The sequence below is a fragment of the Impatiens glandulifera genome, chromosome 9 (assembly GCF_907164915.1).
Source record: "Impatiens glandulifera chromosome 9, dImpGla2.1, whole genome shotgun sequence".
Lineage (NCBI taxonomy): Eukaryota > Viridiplantae > Streptophyta > Magnoliopsida > Ericales > Balsaminaceae > Impatiens > Impatiens glandulifera.
Genome location: NC_061870.1, coordinates 18,750,921 through 18,761,346, shown reverse-complemented (window position 1 = coordinate 18,761,346; position 10,426 = coordinate 18,750,921). Strand labels below are relative to the sequence as shown.

General features: G+C 33.3%; 1 pseudogene; it reads right to left on the bottom strand.

Moving 5' to 3' along the window:
* Nucleotides 1-639: 639 nt before the first annotated feature.
* On the bottom strand, nucleotides 640-9,468 carry LOC124915936 (annotated as a pseudogene).
* Between the last annotated feature and the right edge of the window lie 958 nt (nucleotides 9,469-10,426).

Below are 10,426 nucleotides of genomic sequence, written 5' to 3'. Positions count from 1 at the left end.
ATGAGGAAGGCTGTCTGTCTGTATTAAACATAACATATGTATTACATGGATCAATCTATTTCATTAATTATATTATAATAATATTTAATTATTACAACTACATGCATAAATCTATAAATAAATAACTATATATCTAATAATAAAATTTACTTCCATAAATATAAGGATAATTGAATTATGTTTTTCTTCTTCAATTTTTTCATTTATATTTTATTTGGAGCACATGATGTGGGTGATATAGTAGATTGCTACTGTATATAGGTCTGAAGCTCAATATCTTTTAACACCATTGAAAGATACATGTGAAAAGGTATGTGCAATGCAATATTTGTTATTGTCATTCATTGAGGAAAGTTAGGATTATTCAGAAATTAATATGATGATTCTAGTTGTTCAATTTATATAGTTAAACTAATATCTTTTTGGATTGATTCTATCACAAAATACATTTTTGATTTGGATTTGAATTTGAAAAGGAAACCATTAAATATATATTCTTTTAAATATTGTTTTTGTCAAATATTTTTTCCGAATATAAATTATATTTTTGAAACAAAACTTAGTAAGACATGAGTTTAAAAACTAACAACAAAGTATGGTTATGAGTTTTAGTTTTAGTTCTATTTTATTTTAATATAATTTAGTCCCAAATATGATCATATATATTCATAAACAAACACAAAACATGATAAAGTGGCCACATTTGATGTTGTTATGTGAACTTCAGTATTTCTGTTTCCGTAATAATCTCAACTACTTTCATCCTTAATTGTCCTCTTTGCCAAGTAACTCAGAAACTTCAGACATCGGATAAAGATCTCCAGCCGATGTTGAAGAAGCTGTCCATTTCTCTAACATTGAGCTTTGAGATGTTTTTATGTTTCCGACATCTTCTTGCATTCGAGACATCCTATGTTTATTGTTTGCCTCGTGAGTCGAGAGTCTTGAGTCCAAGACCAATACCTGGTCCTCAGGAACCATCCTGTCCTCAAGCATGCTCACGACATAAGACATTGCAGGTCTTGCAGCAGCCGTGACATTAGTGCAAACCAAAGCTATATTGATCATCACCATTGCCTCATCTTGGTAGAACTCTAGGCCTAGCCTCCTATCCACAAGGTTCATAAGAGTCCCATTCTTTTTGAAGATACGAGCCTATATATTGAGATATGAGAAGAAATTAATGTTACTACTATCATTTAATCCTGAAAATTGCTCCAACATTATTCACATCCTTAGTTTTTTTGGGTAAGCATCTCTATATATATGGAAAGAACAAAAATTGAGTGTTCTTGACTTACATAATCGAGAAGGCATATACCATTCTCCTTCGGACCATATATCGTGTTACTTCTCCCACAAGCAATTTCAAGAGCAACAACTCCAAAACTAAACACATCGGCTTTGTCAGTTAGGTACCCATGCATTGCGTATTCTGGAGCCATATAGCCACTAGACAGAATCGTATAAAAGGATTAGAATACGTTGTACAAGAAATTACTTTAGGCTGGTTATGTTAAGGCTCTATAATATACTCACTAAGTTCCAGCAATTCTTGTGCTTATATGAGTGTTGTCTTCTTCATGAAGTTTGGCTAGACCAAAATCAGATATCTTTGGATTAAGATCCTTATCAAGTAACACATTTGTAGTTTTAATGTCTCGATGAACTATCTTAAGCCTAGATTCTTCATGGAGATAAGCCAGACCACGAGCTATACCAATGCAGATTTTATACCTTGTGAACCAATCCAACTTTATTTGGAATTCTTCAGGACCTACACATATATTATAAGATCAACAAATACATAAAACAGTTAGATAATTGTATTTTTAAATATATGTTGCACTTTTCACTTACCATATAATGCACGAGCAAGACTGTTATTCTCCATGTACTCATACACAAGTAATAGTTGATTTCCTTCAATGCAACATCCATAAAGCTTCACAAGATATGGATTTTGTAAAGCTGAGATCATTCCAATTTCGTTAACGAATTCTCGGTTCCCTTGCTTCGACTTGGAAGAGAGCTGCTTGACCGCAATCGTAGTTCTGTCCGAAAGCACTCCCTGAAAATTAGAATATAAATAGTGAGATCTTCCATACTAGAATGGCATAAAAATATTTGATTTATACCTTGTAAACAGGACCAAAACCACCTTCTCCAATCTTGTTAGCAGGATCAAAATTGTTTGTAGCAGCTTTAATTTGCCTCAAGGAGAATGAACCAGTCCGAAGTTTCATCTCCTTTAGATCTGTGGAATGAAGAAGAAAAATTAAAAATCATTTTATTGAAGAAACTAACATTGGAAGTCAAATGTTGAAACATGTTCTAAGGATAAAAAATATATCAAATCATATCATACTGGAAAAATATTTAAAAACATTTCAGCCAATTCCAATTTTGTTGATCTTCCAAATAAAGCAAGTCATAATGGAGTTTGGCCAACATTAGGCTAAACTCTCACGATAAATGATAGAACCTTTCAAAATCTTACATTTACCTTGTCAATCTTTTTAACAAAAATAAATACAACCATTTACGTTGATCACAAAAGTGAAAAGAAAAATCAAAAAAGGAAAATATTAACATTTGAAGAAAATAACACATAGCATAAGGGACACATCAATATGGTTGTTTTGAGACAAATTATATATATAGTTCAATATGTGTATAAATGTTTTTATTTTATTTACGTTGTTTAAAATAAAAAGTTAGCATTACTTCTACAATTATGACTTTCATTTCAACTTAAATTTAAGTATGAAATAAACTTGTGACCTTTGATCTCGAACCACTCTTATCACTTGTGTTATTTTAATGAGTTTTATTTTATTTATAAGTAAGCTCGATTAAACAAGATATTTTTAGAAAGAAGGTACCTCGATACATATTGACTTTATGTCCTATACATCCTTTTCTCCAAAGAATGGCAAGAACCAGGATTATTACAAACACTACAGAAAAAACAATGGCACCAACAAAAATTCTAGCAGCAACAAAGTTTCCTCTTTTTCCTGCATTGAGAGAAATAATTGAATGAGATTTTTCATAGTTAAAAATGTTATAAAGGAGATTCAAATCACATCTATTAAAAATAAATACCATGGAGTTGCACAGAAATAGCTGAAATGAGAGGACCATATACTCCTCTTGTAGGGATAGCGGTAGTTCCTTTCCCAGACCAATGGAATCGAATTTCCAAAGTCCTATTGGTCACAACTGCTTGAAAATCTTTCACAATTTCAATGCCAACCCCACCAGCTTCTTTCTCAATGTTAAACTCTTTAAGCACATTCTTCCCTTGAATGTAAACATCAAATATTCGCCTTCCAAGGCTACTAAAGGTTTTGTCATTGGTAAATATAATTTCAGCAAAGTGAAGCTTTACATCATACTTCCCATTCTTCAGACAGAATCCATAATATGTCAATGATATGGGAGTGATTCGTGCATTCATACTCAACTCAGAACTATTTTGGGACAGCGTAGATGTATTTTCAACCAAAAAACTCTTAGTATGACGTTTATCATCAAGGAAACGTCCGGTGCTACTAAAGGCCCAGTTTCTTCCTCGGTAGAAATTTGCAGGCCCGGCTGAATCTGTATCACCTTCATACACGGTGCTTCCAACTTTTACTTTATCACCTCCGCAATTTATATACAAAGAGTCCAACTCTGGAAGAAAGTACAGAAGATCATTGCGGTTCATAAGAGTGAAAAAATGGATTTTCGAGCATTCCAACATACCTGGTGAACAATCAGGGTTTCTCAAGCATGAAGCAGTTTCACTATAACAACGAAGTCATGATAAGTTGTTTAGTGTTTTTAATGGATTCTAATTCCTTAATAGAACAATGTTATGATTGACATATAGTTGATGTATTCAAACTTACTAAGTTAAATTTTCTGAATTGCTTGCAAACAAGTTTCTGTAGGAATCAAGAGAAAAGAAAGGACTTCATTAGATTTTTTTATGCCAACTTGTTCCAATAGTGCCAAGAAAAGTGAGGTTTCTTACTTGTTATTTTCTTGACATTCCAAGGAGGAGGTATTAAAACTAAAATTATTGTAGGACAGATCACTGCATAGGAAATATTGGCCATTAGAAGAGATTTAGACAGTTTTTTCTCAAAAGAAGAAAAAAAAAAGATTTGGAGAAGAGATTAAGATAGAATAGGGTTTATGCCATGGAGTATTTCAATACATTATAAAATTGTAAGTGTCACAATAAACTACAATATTAACATTATCACTATTACTCTTAACCCTAATATAAAAATATGATAATAATTTTGGAAGATGACTTACACTTTATTATTGGAATTTAGAATCCAATCCGGCACGGTTCCATTAAAAAAGTTTCGCGTAAAATATCTGCATGGATACATCAATGTCAAATGTATGTTATGAAATTTACAAATCAAAATGTAGAACACAATTAACAAGTCTATAAGTTATAAGAGTATATAGAAGAACTTCAAAATGTTAGACCTCTTATTTTTCTCTTTATCAATTTGATTGAATAACTAGTGGGTTAAAAAGAGTTCTTAAGAGAAGTGGTATATATCTTAAAACCGCATAAGACACCACATGAATTATTCATGTGTGAACATTTAGAGCATTCTTATCCATGACCCAAAAATGGGTCATGATGCCGGTTATAGTTGATTTTGTGAATTTATCATGACCAAATGGTTGGTCATTCCATGACCAGAACCACAATCAAGTCATTGGGTCTTGATTTTTGTCAAATTTTGACAAAAATCACAACCAAACTCATCCAATAAAATGATGTCATTTGTCAGAGCATCTGATTGGTTGCCCAAATTTTCTTTATCTCTTATCTTTAAAACCCGATTTTAGTATTATTTATAATTTTAAAAAATAAATAAAATATATATAAATTCATAATTTTTCGAGATCTATAAATAGAGACCACTCTTGCTATATTTCAGAGCACAAAAAAATCATCATTTTCTCCATTTTTACTAATTATCCTCCTTTGTTTATAATTATCCATAATTAATACTAAATTATTATGAATAAATATTATTATTATATTTAAAAATTATTTATTATTTTTTTAATTTAAAAATAATAATAATATTTTTTAATTAATAATTAAGATTTTGTTGGTCATGGATAAGGATGCTCTTACAACTTTTTATACTAACCATCTTGCCACCTTAAAATATGATCATGGAGGTTTTGCCCCGCCATGTGAGACCCCGCTGCCTTTTACCACAATAAGAAAGATATATATATTTTTTCAAATTTCTTTGAAGTTTTTTCTTCTTATAATTTAATATAACTGCTAAATTCATTTTAAATTATATATTTTGGAAAAATTATATTTACTAAATACATTTTAAACTATACCATAAACCTGAAAATCTTAATACATTTTAAATTAAATATAATTGTTTTTATAGATTTTCTCTCTCTATATATAAATCAAACGTTTATGCGGTTGTTCCCGATCTACCGCTGTGTGCCGTAATCAAGCCGATTGTGTCGTTATTGTGCCTACACGAGAATACAGCCCAATTGCCCAACTCAAGTTGAAGTGCAACTGCTATACAAAACTATAAAAGTTGACCTTGTTTCGATTTCTTTAACTCACCATATTTCTTCTTGTTATATCAAAAGGATTGTTACAAGTCTTTATAGGAAATAGTTGTCTCTTTAAATCCTCTCCTCTTCAAATATCAAAATAACCTATATCTCTTGGTTATTCCACTCACCCTAAAACTATTAATATTATTATAGGAATACTAAACATAAAAATATAAAGTTTTTAATTTAAGTTTTTCAACAAATATTTCCCTTAAACAAATAGCTCTTCACCATAATTCGAGCCTTATCACACTCAACCTCTCCCTCAACATTCATCTTTTTTTGTACACCATTGTGCTTCAATGGGTCGAGCTCCTTTAAGAATGTCGGTCAACTCCTAGGTTTTGTTGTGTTCAATTGCCCCAATTTCTTCATCCATAGTTTATCTTTATTTCGCGTCTTCTACAATTTTCTCAAAATTCAAATCTTTCAAGTCAGACAAGAGACATATAACGCGAACTTCATTTTTAGTGTCATATATCCCGTAGACTTCTCATTATGGGCTTCTAAGGCTCATATTGATCTTCTGAAAGCTCGATGGTTGTTGATATCGGAGGCATAATAACCTCCGAACTTATTTATTCCTTAATCGAGTTACTCAAGTTCTATGCCTTTGATTCCTCCATGTGAATATCTCGGCTTACTACACTTTTTAACATGATCAAACAATTTATATGCCTTAAAATTTTCATCATTCCCAATAAATATGTACTTTTTCTCCAATCTTATAATTTTATCATGTGCTGACTTGGTACTTGCCCATAGGCCACGCTACCGAATACCTTCAGATTAAATACACTCGGCTTCATACCACTCCAAATCTCATGAGACGTATTCTCTCATAGCTTTTTACATGGACATTTATTTTGCACATAGACTACGCATTGCACCGCCTCTATCAAAATATTTTCGGCATATTTTTCTTTTCAACATAGATCAAACCATATCGAGAATAATTTGATTCTTTCGTTCCGCTACACCGCTTTACTACGAAGAATATGGAGCATTCAAGAAATGCTTAATTCCATATTCCTCACAATGTTTGTGGAACTCAGTAGAAACTCACCTCCTTTATCAGATCATACTACTTTGATGACTTTGTTTGTTTCTTTCTCCACTATCACTTTGAATTTTTAAAGGTTTCAAACACTTTTCACTTCTCCTTCAGAAAATAAACTCACTTCTTCCTCGAGAAATCATCAATTAAAGAGATGAAGTATCTCTTACCACTAAATAATTCTATAGTTATCGGCCCACACAAATAGATATGGATCAGTCTGAGTTGCTCCTTTGCTCGGTATTCAGAACTACTTGGGAAAAAAGTCATTGCTTGCTTCCTAATCACACATTCTTCAAACAACCTCTTTTCAAATTTATCTTGAACTATTTTCAGCTCAGAATCTTTTTAACAACTCGGTTTGATGAAAGTCTCTCATCATTCCTATTCAGCTTGTTCACCACACTCTCCACTCGAGTAATGAACTCAAATATGATTTCAGACTCATTCATCCTCATGTTTTCCAGGTCTCCCCTAAGGGTTTGAAGCCACACTTGCTTCACATATTCGTCTCTTTTGTTTGCAATTTCGAAGTACCCCATGCTACTTTAGAAGATTTTGTGTTAGCTATCTTCTCAAACACAAATTCGTCGAAAACTCAATATAGTCGATACAAAGTCGCATTGTCTTTATCTCGAATGGCTTTTAATGCCTTCAACTGGGCATTTGAATACCCATATGTGTTCACTAGTTCCACATACATAGTCTCGACCACATCCCAGTTATCTTGGGAGTCTAAAAGGGTATTCATCTGCACCTTCCAATTGGCACCTTTGGTCAACTTGGATAGTGGGATTTCATTAGTTATACCTGTTATTTTTCTCAAGTGTTTACACTTAACACGCACAACTCACAAATCTCTCGATCGCTCCTATTTTTCTCTCGGCCAGCGCATACCATGCAATTCGCTTTTGAGGATGACATGTTTTCTCACGCTCACCTCACACTCAACGACTCTAATACCAATTTGATGGTAATAAGAGGGAAAAACTATAAAAGTTGGAAGTGATATGTTCTCTTTAACTCACTTTATTTCTTCTTATTCATATCAAATGGATTGTTACAAGTTTTTATAGGAAAATATTTCCCCTTCAAATGCTTGCCTCTTCAAATGCCAAAAATAATCCATATCTCTTTATGGTGAAACTATCACACTAAGAATGAAAGCGGAATACTAGAAATAGTAGTGGAATGCATAACAATAGCGTAAAAGTAAGAAAGAATGAAATAACGACACAAAATCTTACCCATGTTCGGACCAACAATGTCCTACATCTTGCTTTCATAGAATCGATTCAATAGAGTTATAATAGGGATTACAAACTCTAACTCTCTCTGTTTGTTCTAGGTTTTATTCTTACACTACTCTTCTCGTTTACAATGTATATATATAGGATTTTAGAATTCATAATTAGGGTAAAGATCATGTGATATCATTGACATCTCCACCATGATATGATCACGTGGCGATTTAGTTGACATTTCTATAATAATACAATTTGATTGACATCTTCACTATTATATGATTCATGCATTTTTTAATCCAAAAAATAATCGCACATATCTTTCTTCCCCTTTTTATACCTAAAATTGAGGCTTTCCAAATTGGGCCTCAAAACCATAGGACAAATTCTTCCAATCCTTGAACTAAGCAAATGTCTAATTCTTGTGCTTTAAATTGTATACCCAAATCTTGCTTGAACAATCATCAATAAAGGTAATAAAGTAACGACCTTCACCTGGAGTTGCAGTTCTCGTTGGCCTTCACAAGTCTGAGTGAACATAACTGAACGTCTCTCGAGTCACATCAAGTTTCTCCTTCCCAAAAAAGCCTCTCTTACTAGACTCATTCAAAATCCTCTCACTCACGTGCCATCTCTTATGCCATAGACTTGTAGGTGATACATATCGAGGCTCCGCTACTACATCCATATCATCAAATAGGATGATGACTTGTAGAACATAAAGACTCTTCTCTCGCACACCTTTCATTACCACTAGTGACCACTTTGTGACCCACAATACTTTCTTCTCACCCTTTCATACAAAACCAAGTTGGTCTAATCAGCCGAGAGATATTAAATTCCTCTGAAGGTCCGGGACGTGTCATACATCCATTAATACCCTCTCGATTCCATCATTCGTCTTCAAATACACTAAACATATCCCCATCACCCTGCAAGATTTGTTGCTATCTAACAAAACCTCACCCACTAAAGTCTTCTCATATATCTCGAACTAACTCTCGTTAGGTTTCATATGAAATGAACACCCAAAATCCATAATCTAACGCTTGTGGGACTAATTTGTGGAGACAACAAGAACGTCCGCACTTTTGTACACATTCTTGACCTTTTGAACAACGGTCACTTCTCCTCTCTTCTTCCGTCATTACTCAAATATGGAAATTTCGCTTAAAGTTCCTCCTTGCCACAATTGTAGTACTTTAGTAGATATCTTCCCGAGAGACTTTGAACGCCTCTTTTTCTTGCTCTTATTGTCTCTCCTCTCAATTCTCCCTCGAACTAAGAGTCCATCTCCACTTACATTACTCTCTTTATTCTTCTTCCTTTGTCCCTTCGATTTTAACGCATTCATCACATCATCGAGTGTAAACTGCTCCCTCCCATGCTCGAGTATGTCTACAAACATCTCATACGATTTTGGTAAAGAATTCAAAAGCATCAACGCCTTATCCTCATCCTTTTATCCTCCCCGATGTTTTTCAAATCAAGGAGAATCTTGACATAATTATCGAGATACATCTGCAAGTCATTCCCCTCAGCCATTCTAAATTTAAAGAATCTCTACTTTATGTATATACGAGACGAAAGTGTCTTAGTCATATACAAAGACTCTAACTGGAGCCACACCTATGTTATCGTCGTGAAACAACCAACCTCTCGCATCACCTTATCACTAAGTCTATGAATCAAGGTGTTTAGGTCCTTTCCAACACCTCCCTCTTTTTTCTCTACGTCCATCGAGGCCGGTAATTGTGATTCTCCCCACAAGTGCTTTAACAACTCCCATATTATCTAAGTGTGCCCTCATCTTCATCTTACACAACCCAAAGTCTTTTTCCCCATCTAACTTCTCGATATATACCCTAGAAGTCGATCTCATCTCAAATCTTCAAAATAATTGGCCGAATGAAGGAAAAAACTCACCAAAAAATTGAACTGCGACCGCCTTTGTCTAACTTGGCTCTGATACTAGTTTTTGGTGAATACTATCACCCTAAGAATGAAAGAGGAATAATAACAACTGTAGTAGAATGCGGAACAATAACATAAAAGTAAGAAACAATGAAATAACGACACAAGAATATTACATAAGTGGATGAACAATTTCGATTCAATAAAGTTATAATAGGGATTATAAACTCTAACTCTCTATGTTTGTTCTAGGTTTTATTCTCACACTACTCTTCTCGTTTACACTATATATATAGGCTTTTAGAAGTCATAATTAGGTTAAAGATCATGTGATATTTTTTATATCTCCGCCATGATTTGATCTCGTGGTAATTTAGTTGACATTTCCATAATAATACGATTTGATTGACATCTTCATCATTATGTGATTTCATGCGTTTTATAATCAAACAAATAATCACACATATCTTCCTTCCCCCTTTTGTACCTAACATTGAGGCTAATCAAATTGGGCCTCAAAACCCTAGGCCAAACTCCACCCTCTTGGTTATCCCACTCATCCTTAAAACCATTAATATTATTATAAGAA